Raw genomic sequence first — 20,332 nt, 5'->3', positions numbered from 1 at the left:
TACTATCTGTCACTCTTGCTGGCTTATTTATGTCTCCTTATCAACACATGCATTGTCCTCCTCTATTTCTTTTTTAATTACATGAATATATATTTCATCATCCACAACGAGGTTTTATTAGATATATTATCATTCCATTGCATTATATAGCTGTCAGAAACAACGTATTTTGTTATTTCTGTTCTTAATCCCACTAATTATCAAAACCTAATTATAATAAACTCATTGTAAGGAGAGAACAAAAATCAAAACCTAAAATGCAATGCAAACCATCTTTACAAACTCCATTCCAAATGTATTTGTCTAAAGAAACAGTAGACTCTCTGTTCATGTTAGATTTTAGCTGAAAATCAATTAACATTAGTAAAGTTATCAGACAAAAATACGAACTGCAAACCAAGTAAGTCTTCTGCATTGGATTAGAGTAGTTATAATAATTCTTGTGAGTTAGATTCATGTTTCATTATAATGGTATTTCCATTAAAAAATACATTAAAGCTAATTATATAATTTGTTAGTTATGAATATGTGGTTAATGATAGTTAAGAAAATAAAAAATCTATATATACACATAAAAACATATTTTTTTAAAGCTAATTAAATTAAAGTATATATATTGAACATAATCGAGATAAGTCCAGGTTGTTATCAGAAGAGTCTAGCTATATCATTCCTAGTTTTGGTGCAGTCACTAGTACAAAATGTGTCTTTAAACTCGTACAATAGACATCTGTCTACACCAAACTGGTGCCTATCCAAACGCAGTGGCAGATCCGCAATTAAGGAGACCTTATAGGCCTCGGTTCATACAGAACCGGTGCATAACGGTGATACAACTTCAGTTGCACAGGGAACCGGTGCCTAAACATCACCTAACTTGCCACCTTTTCGTCTGAAACGGTCTGAAAATTGTATGAAAAGGTTATATTGCCTTGGTTTCTTGCAGAACCAAAGCAGAAAGGCCTGACTCACCTGCAAAACGTCTGCAACACGTCAAGTCAGCAACCCTTTTGAGCGTTCTGGCCAAGAGAAACGACCTTGGGTAGCACTGCAACCGAGGTCAAAAGGCTTTTAGGCCTTGGTTATCAGAAGAACCCAGGCATATAAGCTTGAGTTTTTACTGTTTTTTGTGTTTCTGCTTCCACTATAAGCTACGGGTCTTTGAATAAATGAGGTCATAGTGTGATATTGCTTCGGTCATTCTTAAAAACCGAGGTAGTATAGCTTAATAAGTTCAATTTTTCAGCAATTTGCATTCGCGCTGCTTCCTCTTCTTTTCTTCTTCGCGCTGCTTCCTTTTGTTTTCTTCTTTGTTGCCTTGCCCCTGCACCATTTCTCTTCATACATTCTCCTTGTGCCTTTGTCTTCCAGGGCTGTCACCACCGCCGTTATTCTCTCCAAGGCTTGCCGCCACCGCAGCTGTTCTCTCCAAGGGCTGGCTCCACCGCCATGAGTCCTTCGTTTTGTTTGTGCCGACGTCGTCGTTCTGACCTTTGTTCTCGCCCCATTATCGTTGGTGCTGCCTATCACGGTAAGTTGTTCAAACCCTCTTTATCCTTGTCTTTGATAAATGAGTTGATATATTGGTTGAATGAAAATGGTTTATACATCCTGTTGGCGTCCTCTTGAATGAAAATGATTGATATATTGACTCAATGAAAACGGTTCATATCAATAGAAAGTGCATGAACGTGGAGTGCAAGAATGAATGTGAGAAGAGAAATTAATAAACATATAATAAAAAGATTATGAATAGATGTACAGTAAAGTATTTAGGTTTGATATACACTAAAGTATTTGGGTTTGAGTTGTTTGTCTTAAATTGGTTGATAATTTAAATTGGTTTATATTTTTTAATTAAAGATATGCAAATTAGAAAATAATATTTTGAATTGTTTGTAACATTGGTTGATTTTGAAGATATGCAAATTAAATATACGCTTAATACCTCTTTTGGTCCCCCTTTAGGGGGGCAATGTTCAAGTCCGTCCTACCTTTTTTAAAAAGTTCAATGTGGTCCCAACTTGTGAAAAATCGGATTAAATTAATCATTTTTGGTTACGGCGTCAAAATTTTAACGGTAGAGCTGCCTAGTTGGCCAACACTTAATAAGTTGTCCTATTTTTCTCATACGTGGAATATAATATGTTAATTTTGAATTTTAAGAGAACATTTTACTTGCCACACATCAGCTTTATGATAACTCTGCCATGGATCAAAGCTTTATGATAACTCCGCCATGGAAAATCTCTCGCTCTCCATAGCGGCCTCCGAATCAAGCTTGTCGGTGGTCGTGCGGCTCTCAAAAACGTATTCCTCAGGTTTTTCGCTGTCTTTCATCGTTATTTTCAAACTTTGCAATGGAAATTACTAACTTACCCTTGATTGCCCATTCTTATTTCGATCCGTGTTCCTCTCTTGGCTTTCTTTTATCCTGAGTTTTTTGCCCAACATTTCCTCTCTCTGCCCCAGGTGTAAAATATTTGTTGATGCATAGCCTGAGGAATAGCAAAGGGAGGAGGATCGTAAGGGAAGAAAGGGTTTGTTATCTTCCATTTTGGACACTCTGTACTGAATAAGTTTGTAGTAAGATACAAGTGAGAGAGCTCACAGTGAGTGTGGAATTAACGTGTCGGATCTTTTAACAGGTAATTTTTCTAAGATTCAATTCCATTAATAGTTTGCCTCACCCTTTAGACCCTCTCTCCCATGCTGAGATCAACAAAACAAGGGATATAGTTCAAGGGTCTTACCTTGGTGCTATTCCTAACCTGACCTATCATTTCGTGGATGTGGAAGAATCAGACAAGAAACACGTCATAGAGTGGCTATCTTCAAATACAAAAGACATATTTATCATTCCTCGCCACAAACATTCATTCTCAGTAACATCACCTTCCGGTGATTCTTCATCGTTTTTAACATTAGGTTCCACACCTATCCAAATTGAAGGCTCATATTTTTCCTTGGCACCTTGCAAAATCTTCTTCTTACCATTGTGGGAAAAAGCACAATCACTGTCCATCTTCTTGCATGCCTCCTTTTTCAGATCCCCAAGCAAAACCACCAGCTCCTTTTTGAACACCACCGCTAAGTAGAACCCCTCTAGCGGCTCAGGCCCGAAACCAAACTTGGCACAACTCAAATCCCAAAAGATATCAATTTTACCAGATTGGACCTCCAAATTCTTAGACCCTTTTCTCTTTGAGAATAGCGTATACACCTGCCCCAACGATCGCAACTCTACAGCCAGGATTCTAGCTCTCAAAGGAACCCAAACTCAAATCAAACAAAAACCCAAATTTGAAAACCCTAATCCCAAATTGCAAGATTTGGGCCGCTATCCATTCCACTGCCATCGTCGGAGATGACACACAGCGCATCACCACTCTGGACGAGCTCCATCGTCTCTCCGCAACAGCTGTCGAACGCGTTCTTCACTTCGTCGAAGAGCTCGTTAGCCTCGCAGTCTCCCTCTTCTCGCACAGATTCTTCTCTCTCGCTGAACATGTCATTTAACTTTCCAGTGTCATGCAATCACAAAAAGTGGACACCTCATTATGTTTTGTCCAGGAGGGCACTTGGACCATTAAAAAATTAACACCGTAACCAAAAAGGATTTAATTGCACACTTTTTTCACAAGTTGGGACCATATTGAACTTTTTAAAAAAGGTAGGACGGACTTGAACATTGCCCCCTAAAGAGGGACCAAAAGAGGTATTAAGCCTTAAATATATATTGTTGTTGACAATTATCCTTAGTTTCCTGTTTGAGATTCAATACAAAAATTAATTACTATCTCCAGAGATTTTTGGAGAAATGTACCTTTTAAAAATGAATAGAGAGGAGATGGTAATAATAATTTAGAAGTATTGAATCTTGAATTGTCCGGTTGGACAGTTTAAGAAGAGTAATAACTTTTTCATAGTTTATTAATACATATCAATTTTAATATACATGTCTTAAATTTCATGAAATTTTACAGTTGTGCTTTGTGTTGATCTTCGGGTGCATATTTGATTGTGATTTATAATCACTTTCATTTTGTGTAACTTGAAGACCAATGCGAAATGCTGGCAAATTTTCGTGAAATTTAAGATATGTTATTTAAAATTGATATGTTTAATAAACTAAAAAAAGTGAATCTTCTTGAATGGGATAGGGTCACACCTTGAATACGAACACTATCAAAGTGATCATTCAAGATTATTGAAATTGTGTAAATAATTTCAGTAAACATGCGTACAGATCGAGGGTGGACTAATTTACCACGCATCAGCACTGAGTACGAGAGAGGGGTAGAAGAATTTATAGAGTTTGCGCAACGTAATGTGAGTACAAGTGGTGATGATGAAGTTAAGTTTAGATGTCCCTGTGTGAACTGTTTGAATGGGAGGAAGTTGAACGCAACCAATATTAGGGAACATCTTATCTGTGATAGTTTCATACGAAGTTATACAACATGGACATGGCACGGCGATGCAACAAACTTTCCAACTGTCTGTCCAACTGAAAATGTATATGATTCCACCAAGGATATGGAAGATCGACCGGAAGAAGACAACTTAGAGGACATGATCCGCGATGTTGGCGCAGAAGCTTTTGCTCAATCACATGTGTATGACACGATGTCCACTGATGCGGAGACTCCTTTGTATGTCGGTTCAACTAAGTTCACACGGTTTTTAGCGGTGTTAAGGCTCATGAATTTAAAGGCGACCAATGGATGGACTGATAAGAGTTTTACAGAATTGTTGTCGTTGTTGAATGAAATGCTGCCAAACGGAAATACGTTACCCACTCGTAATTATGATGCAAAAAAAAACTCTTTGTTCGATGGGTATGGAGTATAAACGGATACATGCATGTCCGAATGATTGCATATTATATATGAATGAGAGTGAAGTTTTGATAAAGTGTCCAAAATGTGGGTTATCACGATACAAGTCATAAAAACAACGGTGAAGATAGTGGTCACACAGAAAAGAATAATTCTGCTTTGAAAGTAGTTTGATACCTTCTACTGGTGGCCAGACTTAAGCGTTTGTTCGCGAATCTCAAAGACGCTAAAAACCTAAGATGACATGCAGATGAGAGAACAACTGATGGGCTGCTTCGTCATCCAGCTGATTAAAAGCAATGAAAAAATATTGATAAAGAATTCCCCCAATTTGCTGAAGAATGTAAAAATCTTAGGTTTGGCTTAGCTACTGATGGAATGAACCCATTTGGTAATTTAAGTACCAATCACAGTTGTTGGCCTGTTATACTGATAATTTACAACTTATCTACTGGATTGTGCATGAAAAGAAAGTACATGATGTTCTCAATGTTGATATCTGGTCCAAAGCAGCCTGGAAATGACATTGATGTTTATCTCAGGCCACTAGTTGAAGACTTGAAGTTGTTGTGGGTCGATGGGGTTAAAATATTTGATATCTTTCCTTCAGAAACTTTCATGATGCATGCCATGTTATTTTGCACCATTAATGACTTCCCAGCTTACGGTAATTTGTCGGGGTACAGTGTGAAGGGTCATAAAGCATGTTCTATATGTGAAGAAAACACTGCAGCTCATCAATTAAAACACGGAAGGAAGACAGTGTATATGCGTCATCGACAATTTTTACAATCTAATCATCCATATCGAAGGTTAAAGAAAGCATTCAATGCAGGACTTAAAGCTTGTTGGACTGAAGTCTCACGATTGTCATGTCTTAATGCAACAGTTGTTATCGGTGGCAATTCGTGGAATTTTTCCCAAAAAAGTTAGGTAGACCATAACTCGATTGTGCTCATTTTTCTCGTCAATTTGTAGTAAAGTCATCGATCCTACAAAATTAGATGAACTTCAAAGCGAAATTATCATCATCTTGTGTCAGCTAGAAATGTTTTTCTCTCCATCCTTTTTTGACATCATGGTGCATTGACTTGTTCATTTGGTCAGAGAAATAAAGTTGTGTGCACCAGTATACATAAGATGGATGTACCCTATTGAGCGTTATATGAAGATTTTGAACTCGTCCAAAAGGTTCAATGATTGAAAGATATATTGCTGAAGAAAGTATTGAGTTTTTCTCTGATTATATGACTAAAGCAAATCCGATAGGAGTCCCTCGGACATCATGGTTGAATAGATATTCTACAAGTAAAAGCATCCAAGGTGTGAATGTGGTGACGAAAAGTCGTGAAGAATTGATCCAAGCACATATGTACATATTAAACAACACAAATGAAGTGATCCCATTTTTGGAAGCACACAAAGCCGTTGTAAAGAACAATTATCCACGACAATAAGAGAAATGGCAGTTAATGGAGCATAACAGAACATTCTTGTCCTGGTTCAAATCTGAAGTTTCGAAAGAATCACGGTCCTCTGAGACTTTGTTGTGGCTAGCAAATGGTTTGAAGTTTGATATTGTATGTTGTACAGGCTACGAAATTAATAATTGCACATTCTATACAAAGACTTTGGATGATAAAAGCATAATACAAAATAGTGGTGTCAGTCTAGAAGTTGAGTTGCTACAATTTTCCACATCCAAAGATCAAAATCCTATAATTGGATCCAGGAGATATTATGGTAGAATTGAAGATATATGGGAGGTTGATTACAATAAGTTTTCCGTTGCACTCTTCAATTGTAAGTGGGTCGACAATAAGAGTGGTGTCAAAATAGATGAATCTGGTATGACACTTGTTGATTTTCGAAAGGTTGGTATGGAGACGAACCGTTCATCATGGCATATCAACCAAGTCAGGTTTTTTATGTCAAATATCCTGCGTCTGACTATTGGTATGTTGCTCTCGAAGGAAAAAGAAAAATTGAAGATAAAGAAGAGAATCTAAGTAATTTTCATATTGCTAACAACCATCCATTTAAAATGACAATAAATTTGGATGACGACCCTCTAATTGATGATATACAAGCAATACGAGAATATCACAATTAGGGAATATATATATGACCAATCCATATGATTATGTATGAATTTCATGTTTGTGTAAATATTTATGGCTTTTGTTAAATAATATATGTTATTTTATAAGTGTTTTATTAATCTTTCATCTTATTTATTGTGACAGATATATGGATGAGTCACCTCATTCGTCAGGCGATGAAGTCCCCATCACTTCTACTTATTTATGGAGAGGAGCGACGAGGTTACAACAACTTATACTTAGAAGAAATGCAGGTGAGAGGACACCTGTCATTATTGACGTGGTCACTGGAGTTGTATCTGGCTCAAATGCAGATGTATTTAGGTCTTACCTTGGAGTACTAGCACGTGATCGTATCTCTATACTTACTCCATCCTTTGACTATGTATCTGAGGCTGATCGGAATCTCATCTGGCAAGATCTATTGGTAAGTTAAGCAATATTGCTCCAAATTCTAGATTCATTATATTGATAAATTTGCATTGATATAAGGTTATTAATTTCTTTGTTTCATATGACATTTGATATTTAGGTTTGAATTTTATTTTCTCTATAGTTTAGATTTCATATACACTAATTCAAATCATTATGTTTTATGTAGAGATTTAATAGGACTGCTCCAATTCCAGAGAAGTCAGTTCAACTTGTGAGGAAAACACTGGATAAATATGTAATTCATTTATATAATAGTATGTAGTAGATATTATGATATATTAGGTTATAGGTTTATGTTTCTAAGTTGTTTTATGCTTTTCTACATTATTATTAGTTTAAGTTTGTACATTGCATTGATTTATGCTTCAAACTTGATTTATGATTACATTGGATTGATTTAAGCTTCTGAGAAGTTGATTTATGATTCCATTGAATATATTTATGTTTTAATATCATTTTCATTCAAAATATACATTTCTGGATTATTCTGGACGGTTCTGACTATAAAAATATATGCAGGTCTGTTTCTGTAGTTGGGAATGTTGCAGAAACAGAGCTCATTTAAAAAAAACAGGGGTATATGCCTCGGTTGAGGTCATAACCGAGGTAGAAAGGCCCGTTATGGCCTCGGTTATAGTCACACCCGAAGCAAAAAGACTTGCGGATGAAGAAAGAAAAAGGACTCTATTGCCTCGGTTCAAGCTACAATCGAGGCAGTAGAGTGGGACATACTGCCTCGGTTCACGGGGAACCGAGGCATAAAGTCCTACGAAAAAAAAAATTAAAAAAATCAAAAACTCTACTGCTTCGGTTAAGGCTGAACCGAGGCCAAATCCTCTCCTTTTATGCCTCGGTTTGCACTAACTTTTTGCCTTGCCTGGATATGTCTCGGTTCAGGAACCGCTGCCTATAGGCAAAAATAACCGCTGTCGTTTCCCCTTACTGCACTAGTGAGTTGTTCTTTTCTAGTTTCCACTTCATTTTGGAAAATAGGTTCTCCACACAGCAACTTCTGTTCACCAACGAACAAGAACAAAGTGACCACAATAAGTTTTAGATTATTTGGTATTTTAGATAGTTTTAGGAGACATGTACTTTTTTTAAGATAAAGCAATTCAACATGTTATATGTAATTATAAGAAATTCATACTTGTTGGACATATGACAAATAAGGAAGTTTTCATTGTTAGCTCGAGACAAATGTGAATATAAAAAGACTGTTGTTTGGAAACGAAATTATTAAAAATCTAATGTAAGTATAAGTTTTAAATTGAATGAAAATGAAAAAATTGAGCACCACATAAAAATGAAATTCATCAATTTATTTTTTTAAAATTTTAGATAAGGAGTAATGTTAGTTCTTTATAATTGTGAATTAAACTCATGTGAACTCACATTACAAAGAAAATTGTTAAAAAATGATTAATTATTTTTTATTATTAAAATGTGTCATTATTTAAGAATTTGTTTTATAGTGTCACATCTAATTAGTATTATCTTTTTCTTTTAATAATTTTTTAATAAAGATTTTCTTGTTATCTTACGTCTAGTTAGTATTATCTTTTTCTATTAATCATTTTTCAAAAAATTAATCAGTCATTCCCATTATTAAAGCTTAATACTTACCCTTCTGTATGGAGAAACACTAAAAAGAGCAACTCAAAAATATGTAACAATTGATAAGCTTTTAATTCTTATGCTTTAATTAAATTTAAAAGAAAATATAGGATAAGGAAATATTCAATATGCAAGTTTTTTGGTCTAATTCCTTTTCTTAATGTAACTTTCATTTTTAATTTTGATGAATTAAAGTTCAGATGTTGTAGTATCTTTAAGACTTCCTATGTTATGGTGAATAATGGAACTTAATAAACTATTACGATAGTTAATAAAAAAAAGCAAATGCTTACTAATATGAAGAACTTTATAGGGTTGGTTATACCTACATATTACCATATCAGAGTGTTGTTAAAACCCTACCAACTATAACTTATATTTTTTATGAAAAAAAACACACAATATCACATGTGGTTATATAAATTTAGGATCGATTCATATGTTATCGATCAAAGGAAGCATGACAACTAAAATTAATGTAACAATGTTAGAGAATAAAGAATGGTAATAACGAATTATAGAATGTTATTTTATGAATAAGAGAATCAAGTCTTTATTGACAATCAATATATTGTAACAACAACAAATAAATTGAAATTAGTGAAAATAGAGCACGATAATGGTGGTTGCAGTGGTCTTTAAAATATGTGAGCATCATAGGGGAAAGATCTATTCCGCACATGCCTTCACCGAATGAATTCCTTCAACTTTATGCTCTCTCTTCATATGTGTACTTTACAAAGGTCGTTATTTGGTGCCTTGCTTGCCACATGTCTACCACTATTACCCCCTACTCAATGCGTGTTACAATACCTCCTTCTTTAACATCAACTTTGTCCTCAAAGTTGAAATTGGGGTAGGATTATTGTAATTCTGCCAAATCTTCCCATGAGTTGTCAGCTGCACTTAAGGAATCCCATTGCATCAGTCTTTGTTCAACTTGCTTCTTGTTCCTAATAGTTGTTCGTGAGTCTAAGATGCTGATAGGTTGAACAAGAGGTCCAAACTCACTTGTAGTAAGGGGTAATGATAGGTATTGTTGCTTCTGATTTCCATGAAAGTTTTTTAATAAGGAGATATGGAAAACTGGGTGTGTCTTTGCTGATTCAGGAAGCAACAGTTTGAAAGCAACCTGTCTGATCTTTGCAATGACTTCAAAAAGACCAAAATATCTCAAACTTAATTTCTGGTGCTTCCTTAATACCACTTAATGTTGTCTATAAGGTTGAAGCTTAACCAAAGCTAAATCCCAACTTCTAAAGGAACCTCTCTTCTTTTTTTATCTGCTTGGTTCTTCATGTAATTTTGGGATTGGTGCAGTTTGGCCTTCAACTTGTTTAGCAAAGCATCACACAATTTCAGACTCTCCTATAATGCAGGTAGATCCTCTTCATTGTATTCATATCGGATGAGAGATGGTGGAGGTTTACCATAAACAGCTTGATAGGGAGACATGACCATACTATGGTGGAATGTAGAATTGTACCAATAGTGTGCCCACGAAAGCATCTCAAACCAAGTTTTAGGATGATCAAATACATAGCATCGTAGATACATCTCTAAGGTTTTATTGAGATTTTCTGTTTGTCTGTCAGATTGTGGGTGATATGAAGAACTCATGGCTAATTTGGTGCCTTGTGAATTGAATAAATGTGTCCAAATGAACTAGTAAACACCCTCTCCCTGTCAGAAACAATTGACTTGGGAAAACCATACAATTTGACAATGTTCTGGATGAAAGCTTCAGCTACCACCTTAGTATTAAATCCCGACTTTAATGGAATGAAATGGGAAAATTTGGATAGCCTATCTATCACCACCATTATATTCGAATGACCCTGTGACAAAGGTAAATTGGTGATAAAATCTATTGCAATATCTTCCCAAATAAGATTAGGAATAAGAAGGGGTTGAAGAAGGCCTGTTGGCAAACATTGACTGACTTTTTCTTGTTGAAATATGACACATTCTTTGATAAATTTTCTTACATCCTCCCTCATCTTGGGCCAGTAAAACTGGACTCCAATTCTAGTCGTGGTTCTAGTGGTACTAGCATGTCCACCCACCTTAGATGTATGAAATTGAGCCAAGATCATGTTGATTAATGTCTAGTCCCGAGGCACCATAATTTTCCCCTTCTTTACAATTACATCTTTGTGCAAGGTATATTCTTCAAATTTTCCTGAGTTTTTAACACAATTCTGGTATGTAATAATGCTGCATCATTTTGTGTTGCATCCGCCACTGGTTTTAACCAAGAGTTCACTAGTTCTAACCATGCCATTGCAAGACTTCTGGAGAAATCATCCGCAGGTATATTTTCTTTCCCTAGAGAGTATTGGATAGTGAAATCATATCCAAGGAATTTAGGCAGCAATTGTTGTTGTTCAGGAGTATGTAATGTCTGATTTAGCAGCTCTTTCAAACTCTTCTGATTTGTTTTAATGATGAACTTGTGGCCTAGAAGATAATATCTGAATTTGGCCAATGACTCAGTAATGGCATAAAACTCTCTTGTGTAGGCCGACTGTTTTTGCATTCTAGGTGACAATTTCTTAGAGAAATATGCTATTGGATGTTTGTGTTGACTTAAAACAACTCCTATTCCGGATCTTGATGCATCAGTTTCCAAAACAAATGGTTCAGCAAAATTAGGAATTATTAGCACAGGTGCAATAGCTAAAGCTGTCTTCAAAGCTGTAAACGCTTGCTTAATGGTATCAGTCCATTTAAAAGCCTTTTTCTTCAATAAATCTGTTAAGGGAGCAGTAATATTGGCATAACCTTTTACAAAGCGCCTGTAATAACCCGTCAATCCCAAAAATCCTCTTAATTGTTTCAAATTTGAAGGTATATGCTAGTTCCTGACAGCTTTTAACTTGTCATCATCCATAGTCACACCATCACCAGATAATGTGTGAGCTAAGTAGTTTATCTGCTGGACTCCAAAAGTGCATTTAGAAAATTTTGCAAAGAGATGATTATTCTTGAGAATGGTGAGCACTCTTTCAAGGTGGTGCAAATGATCCTGCCAGGTTACACTATACACTAGTATGTCATCAAAGAATACTAGTATAAAGTGTCTCAACAAGCCTGTAAATATCTGATTCATGAGACTTTGGAATGTGGTCGGTGCATTGGATAGCCCAAAAGGCATGATCAACCACTCGTATAAACCCTAATGTGTTCTGAATGCAGTCTTGTGTCTATCCTTCGGTTTCAACATAATTTGATGGTAGCCCAATCTTAAATTCAACTTAGAAAAATAGCAAGCTCCATAAAGTTCGTCAATTAACTCATCTACTGTTGGGATTGGAAAACTATCATTAATAGTATAGCATTTAAAGCCTTGTAGTCAGTACATACCCTCCAAGAACCATCTTTCTTCTTGACCAAGATGATTGGAGAAGAGAAAGGACTACTAATTGGTTGAATGATGCCTTCTTACAACATGTTTGACACCAACTGTTCAATTTCTTCTTTCTAACTATGAGGATACCTATAAGGTTTGACTTTAACAGGGTTGGAGCCTTCTAATAGTGATATTGGATGAACATGAGACCTAGGTGGGGGTACTCCAAAAGGATTTCTAAACACTGAACTGTATGTATGCAGTAAAAGAGTCAAATCTGGTTCCATTTCAATAGGAAAAGTTCAAGTAAAGGAGAAGGAATAACATCCTCTTGAACCATTTGCATGTTGTACACTTCCGCTATAGCATTTGTATTGACCATTCTTCTTATGTGATGTAATTGGGCAGTATTAAGAAGATGATCATTGTCACCTTGTAATGTATTGAATTTTCCACCTTGTAAAATCTTGATTTGAAGTGTCTCATAATCTGCCAAGTGAGACCCAATAGTTTTGAGCCAACTAGCGCCCAATATGAGGTCTGCACCAGAAATTGGTAACAAAAACGCGGATAATAGAAAAACATTGTCGTGAGCTTGTAATTTTAAGTCTTGAATCAATCCCTCTGACTCCATATAATTGCCATTACCAACCATGACGCGAAACTTTAGAGCTTGAACAATTGGGAGTTTCAAGAACTTTACCACCCGTGGCTAGAGAAAATTATCTGAGCTTCCTCCATCAATCAACACTATGACTGACAACGTGCCTATAGAAGCCTTGCATTTGATTGTCCCGACTCCCAAGCCTCCTTTTAAAGCATTCAAGGATAGGTGATGGACGTCCATGGTTGATGTATCTTGTTTTGCTATATCATCTAGGGGTTCTTTCTCTGCTTCCTGATCTTTTTCACCAAGTTGCAACACAAAACATTGTCTATTAGGACACTTATGGTTGAAGGAAAATTTTTCATCACAGAAATAGCATAGACCTTTTTCACGCCTCAATTGCATTTTGGCAGGGCTTATCCTTTTAACATTGGAGTTTTTTTGTTGAGGCCCTGGTGGTGTGGGTAATAAGGGTGGTGTAATTGATTTGGCCTCAGAGAAAGGTTGTTTGATTACGTTTCTGGATGATGAGTTGTAAGGAGTGGAGAGACTGATGATGTTGGAAATCTTGTGGAGTATCGGGTGATAACTTGGTTTTATTGGTATATATATCTTCATATAATTTGGCCAAAGCTACGACTCTCAACAAAGTTGCTGGGGTCATGGCTACTAAATCCCGTTTAATGTCAACCTTCAAGCTACTAATAAAACAATTGAGAACAACTTCTTTCGTCAACCCTTCTGATCTATTCGCCAACACCATGAATTTTAAGTAGTAATCTAAGACAGAGCCATGTTGCTGCAACTTGAAAAGATCTGTCATGGGATAATCAAATGGTGAAGGTCCAAATTGAGACTCCATAAAGCGCAGCTTAAAGTTGTCCAAGTGGAGACTGCCTCCATCTTCTGTAACATCTGAAACCATGGTACCACCTCCTTCTCAAAATTCATTGAAGCAATTTCTACACGATCTGCATCTGGGGTGTTATGATAGTTAAAGAACTTGTCGGCTTTAAATATCCACTCTAGCATCGGTGAAGAACCATCAAAGTGAGGAAAACCTAGAGAAATGTCATGTGTCATGGGAGCCACTATGATCGGAGTAACCCTTGCTACGGAACCTGAGTTCGATGAACTCCCCATATATTAAAACACATTTTCTAACAATTGTTGCAATACTATTTGAATTTGGTTCATCTTCTTGTTCTGCAACTTGGATTGAACTGCAAGAGCTACTTCTTATCCTGCACATTGTTTTTGGCTTCGTTTTGTAAGTCCTTCAAACGGGTATTCTCAACCATGGAGTCAATGAAAGCACCAATGTAATAGTGCTAGAGAATAAAGAATGGTAATAACGAATTATAGAATACTATTTTATGAATAAAAGAATCAAGTCTGTATTGACAATCAGTATATTGTAATAGCAACAAAAGAAATTGAAATTTGTGAAAACAGAGCACGGTAATGGTGGCTACAGTGGTCTTTAAAATATGTGAGCATCACATGGGAAAGATTTATTCCGCACATGCTTTCACCGAATGAATTCCTTCAACTTTATGCTCTCTCTTCATACGTGTATTTTTACGAAGGTTATTTGGTGCCTTGCCACGTGTTTACCATCGTTATTCCTTTCCCAACGTGTGTTACACTTAAACATTATAATATAAAGAAAATATATGGAATTTAAACAATAATTTACAAAATCATCATAACCTATATAACGTTAGAAACTCGATAGAAGGGAAATACAAACAAAAGGATAACGTATATAGGAGATTATTAAGTCTTAATTTTTCCTAATATTTGATATTGAGACATCATTTAACTATTCAAAGGTTGATTTTTTACCTAACTATATTCCATAAAATCGACATAAGAATTGTTTTCCAACCTACACCGTTGAATTGGTGCACAGATAATATGGTGACTAATATATATAGAGAATAAACTCCAATATTCCCTTAAATTTATATTAAGGTCTAATTTAATTTTATACAATTTGTTATAAAATAAGAGGCATACTTCACTTCCGAACTTTATTTTAATTATATCTTGTACATCAACCAACCAAGAGTAAGAAACAGCCTTAAACATGTTGGGATTTTGAATTTATATAGGTTTGTTGGTGGGTAAAATCGGAACTTTGGGTCGACAATGCATTAGGCACATGAACCACAACCATAGCCATGTCGCTTATAGAGGTTGGCAAGGAACATTTGGTGTTTATGCTTTGGGCGCATAACTCCACGCATTGTGTATACGTATAATCTCAGACCAAATTCTTATTAAGTGGCCTAAAATTATTATTTAATGTAGAATGAAATTATGGTGAGAGACTTGAAATATTTGATGACACACTTCTTTTAACCATATATGAGTTGAAATATTTGATGACACACTCATTTAAATAATATATGTAGATTTCATTGTGCATCATGTCAAAATTTTGAACTTAATAGTACAATTTTTCTTTAATTATCTTAATTGTAAGCACACATCAATGTAACCATCATTACTCCAAATCTCTAAAGTCAACTATAATGAAATATTAATAAATCCAAAACCAAAAAAGGTTTAAAATGTTCAAAATTTCATATATACAAGTATGCAATTACCTATTATGAGGTAAAATTTGTGCAATTATTTCGTCATTCACAAAATTCTACACATAATATGATCACATCAAACTTTTTAGCACTTTTTTTCCCAAAGATAATGCATCACTCTATCATTTCTAAAAATAAAATATCACTATAATTTACTAATTGCATTCAGAGATTAAAAAAAGATGCAAATTATTAAAACATAAAATCATACTTAAATAATAAGTTAAATATATTTTTAATTTTTAAACTTGGATAAAAAATTGAAATTTGTAAACTGAAATGCAGTTTAATCCACAATAAAAGTTTTAAATTGTTAAATTAAAAAGATTATATCTATTTTCTTTAAATTTGAAAATCAAATTATATTAAAGTTTGAAATAAAGATAAATTTCAATTTTACGTCTAAGTTTAAAAAATAAAAATGTATTTACCTTTAATTAATCTGTTTGAAAACAAATAAAATCTAAAACCAAATTACTTTTTTTTAAGAAAACTATATATTTGAAAAGATTATATGGAACACATATAACACCACAAATAAGGTTCTAACATGAATCAAGAAACATTCCAAAAGATAAACTCAATTTCATTAAAACGTTTTTTCTCCAACAACCCTAATATGCATGAGTTCCTATTTTTTTAACTATCTTGTGAATTGAAAATAAAAATAGTGTGGAGACGAAGAGAGTAGGGTGGTTAGTTTTTTTAAGAGAAGAAAAAGATAGAAATTGAGTACGTGATGTCATAATTCAAGATAGGGAGAAGTTTCAGCTTCTAATGATTCAAAGGAGAAGATCATTGGACCTCTTGTTTGCTAAACTCACACCCCCGCTTCTCCAACCTATATTATTACTTGAACACAAAATTTCTATTTTCACCCCTCGTATATTATAACTTGCACTCAAAATTGCAACCCACTCCTCAAACCTATCATACTACTCTGAATATAAAACTAAGATATTTCACATAGTATACATGACTAATTAATTAAAATTTAACCATATTATATTTTTTAATATCTTTTTAAATCTACTTCATACTCTTATTCTATCATATAAAACAGCTCTTTATGAAGAAAATATCTTTCTTGAAGAAAAGAAAAAAAGTATATAGAAAGTTTTCCTTTTTGGCTTTCATTGTGAAACTTGAGAAACTGAAATAGTGAAACTGTTCTTCTACTGAAAGCGATTTTGAAATATTTTCCGTGCTTCTAACAAGTATTTTAAGTGTATACGTTTGACTTATTAGAAAAAGATTAATGTACAAAGAAAATATATACTAAAAATGCAACAAAAAGAAACATGATAATGATGCATATATTATATTTCTTTTACAAAATAATTTTAATTTTATTATTTAAGCAATATTTTAAAAACAATTATTAATTTTAATGTTTTCTTTTTCAGCAAAAGTAAAATATACTCATAAACATAATTCACAAAATCTAATTTATTAATATCATTAAATCAATTAGTACATTTGAAATATTGTTTACCTTGAAACCTGAAATTTTATCATATTTTTTTTAAATAATGTTTCAGAAAATAATAAAAAATGTAAATTATTCTTAATATTAATTTTATAATAATATAAAATTGTTGAATATAAAAAATAATTCCTTATTAGAAGAAATCCACTAGTACAAAAACACCGTATAACGTTGTTGTTTTTCGGTCTTTTATGTCGAATTTGAGATTAACGTCATATTGGGAGACGTTGGATTGATATCGAACACAGAACAATTCGACGTTAATCAAATTAACGTCGAATTTTGTCAACATTCGACATTAATCAATTTTTTTTGTTTTTTTTTAATTAATTGTGATCACTTTTTACAACTCTATGAAAAACAAGAAAACAAAAAATTTCAGTTTTTGATATTTTATAAAGCATGAACTATGAACATGTAGTGTAGTATCAACAACAAACAATAATAACAAACAACAACTAGGTTTAACCAAACAAAAACAACAAACAAGTTCAAAAAAGAAAAACAAAGAAGTTCAACAAATAAGTTTTTCAAAACGAAAACTACCTTCAAAAGTGAGTTTGTCGAAATAAGTGAGAGAGAAACCAAAATGCGCCTATAAAGGATAAGAACACGAAAATAATTAGTCAAAACAAACAAAAATCATACCTAAAGTAGTTGATTAACATGCATTTGTAACAAATGAAAGAAATATTATATGGGATGGTCGTCAAACTTCGTTACAGAAAAATTTGAGCAGAGAAGAGGGTATCGCGCCCTAATATAAAGTGAATGAGTTTTCAATCTTCTGCTCAATTTTTTTTATTAAATTCACTAACCTTTTAACGTCTAACGTTGGGGCATTTTACGTTTTATATTCGTTTGACGTGTTATTCAGTGGTTAGACGTTGAACGCGTAACGTTATATGCTATTTTTGCACTAGTATTCCGATCTCGCACAATCTTATAATAAATATTTATAAAAGAAAATTTTATTAAAAAATGAATTTTAAACTTAATTCAATTTTATAAAATTAACTTTTATATATATATATATATATATATATATATATATATATATATATATATATATATAATTAGTCTGACATGAATGTTAAACTTTAAACTAATTTTACACTTTTGGTAAAGAATTCACTATAATAATAATATAGAATTTAATACTCATTACGAAAATTTGCAATGTATGAGACTTGCCTCATTTCAAAACATAAAAGATAATAATATTGTATTATAGTATAGTGGCATAATACCTTTATTTTGGATAAAAGTATTTGTAGTTTACAAATGTATGGATGAAGGTGAATCACTCTGAATTCTGAAGTAATATTTAGTTTTAATAATTTAAAATTATGAGTATATGTCACTGAAATTTTATTTCTATTCCGTTAGTAGATAATAATATATGTATTTTTGTAGTGGTAGGAGTCAACTGTCACAATTAATTTACTCATAAGGGAACTTTTTAGTGGCCTTGAAGTGTGTGGAATGAAGAACAAATTAGTCAGCTCAACAAAAACAGGAAATCGGAACTACCACTATTGGATGGACACATAAAGTCATATACCCAATGAAATACAATTTTCTAAAATTTAATATTCTGATATTATACAAAAATAAATAACTATAAATATTCTTTTAATTTCAATTTAAGTGCTGCATCATAGATATTCTGAGTATGAAAGTAAATTTGACTTTGAAGAAAATGGAGTTGATAATTTATAGTATAACTGTGATTTACTATTTTTTAATTTAATTTTTTAAAACTTACGTACACATCTCATAACTAAACGATCTTTATTAATGGCTTAAAAAATATTATTAAAAGAAAAACATAATAAAGAATACGGGGATTAAACTAACTCTAAATAATTCTAAAATGAATATTATTTTTTAATTTAATTAAGTTTTAAGTACATCATAAATTTAAACATTTTTAATTAAATTTTTAATAAAATTTTTGTTTTATTTAAGTGTTGAAAGAACTTTTGTTATTCTTGTTTTAGTAACACGTAGTTTGATTTTTATTATTAATAGAACGAGTGTTAGTGTTATTGTTTTACTATTCTTAGCCTATTAATTAATTTGTTTTTCTTTTTAATCTTTTCTAATAGTTGAGTTGGGAAAAATTAGAATAAAAACACGAAGTGAGACAAAAGGAAGATTTAACTACATATTACTTACACAAAAATAAAGAATATTTTAAATATTTATTAAATAGATATTTTAATTAAAACATATAAATTTATAAGGTGTATAAAAAAATATTTTTGATTAAAGAAAATGAAGATATTGAAATAAAAAAAGAATGGAAATTTTGGCATTGCTTGGATATTAAAAGCTGGTGCTTGGTAATCACTTGGGAGACATGCCATCTGCTTGCTGAGTGCAATGAGTACCAAATTTTCCAAGCATCAAATCGAAAAACCTTATTTGGTACCCAATGCATGCATTCTCATCATTAAATTGAGAAAATCCATCATAACTTTCCCTTTACTATAATTAAGGCCTAGAAACTTTTCTTTTCACATTTAAGGTTTCTTACTATTTATTCTTCTATATATACAACTATGCTAATCACTATCCTTGTGTTATTAGTCAAACAAACACAAATTTTAAATGTTGACAAACCATCATTCCAGCATCTCGCATTTGTAACTAATGTTTAAGCTTTTTCTTTTTCTAGAATTTCTTTTTTATATTATAAATACATAAACTAAAAACTAAACTTAAATGCTAAGACAGTTATAGAAAATAAGTCAATTATGTCACATAATTTATATTTTGCCTACAAATAATTTGAAAGTAACTCTAAAAGAAACTTTTTTATATATAATTCTTTTTGTTAAATCTAAAATATATAGTTTATATAAGAAACTATAGGAGTCGGTCGTAAATAAACTTTTTTATGTTTGATCACAATAATCTAACATAAACGAGTTTCAAAAATATCGTGTGCAATTATTTTATTTTTTTCATTTCTTCATCGAAAATCTATGAGCATGATTTCTCTCTTATTTAATGACTATTATAGGTGTGATGAAGCTTTATAATGACCAAATCAAGTCTTTTTTTTTCATCTTTTACGGGTGATTTCTCATAAAAAGTTGTTTTTTCCAATTACATTTATGTGCTGCATTAAAATTAATTGTATAAACATCTACTTTATATACATTGAAATTATGATTGATTTTGAGAAACTCAATAATGTCACATTTTGTTGTGGTTGGATTTTTTTTATGGATGTTTCTCAATAGTTGTTTCAATTATATATTAGAGTTTTTGT

General features: G+C 32.8%; 1 pseudogene; it reads right to left on the bottom strand.

The window, feature by feature from the left end:
• Window positions 1-13,223: 13,223 nt before the first annotated feature.
• LOC148196664 (uncharacterized) lies at window positions 13,224-14,097 on the bottom strand (annotated as a pseudogene).
• Between the last annotated feature and the right edge of the window lie 6,235 nt (window positions 14,098-20,332).

This window comes from Vigna umbellata, chromosome 6 (assembly GCF_029865625.1).
Source record: "Vigna umbellata cultivar VRB3 chromosome 6, Vumbellata_1.0, whole genome shotgun sequence".
In the NCBI taxonomy this organism is placed as follows: Eukaryota; Viridiplantae; Streptophyta; class Magnoliopsida; order Fabales; family Fabaceae; genus Vigna; species Vigna umbellata.
This window is presented reverse-complemented; position numbering and strand designations above follow the sequence as displayed.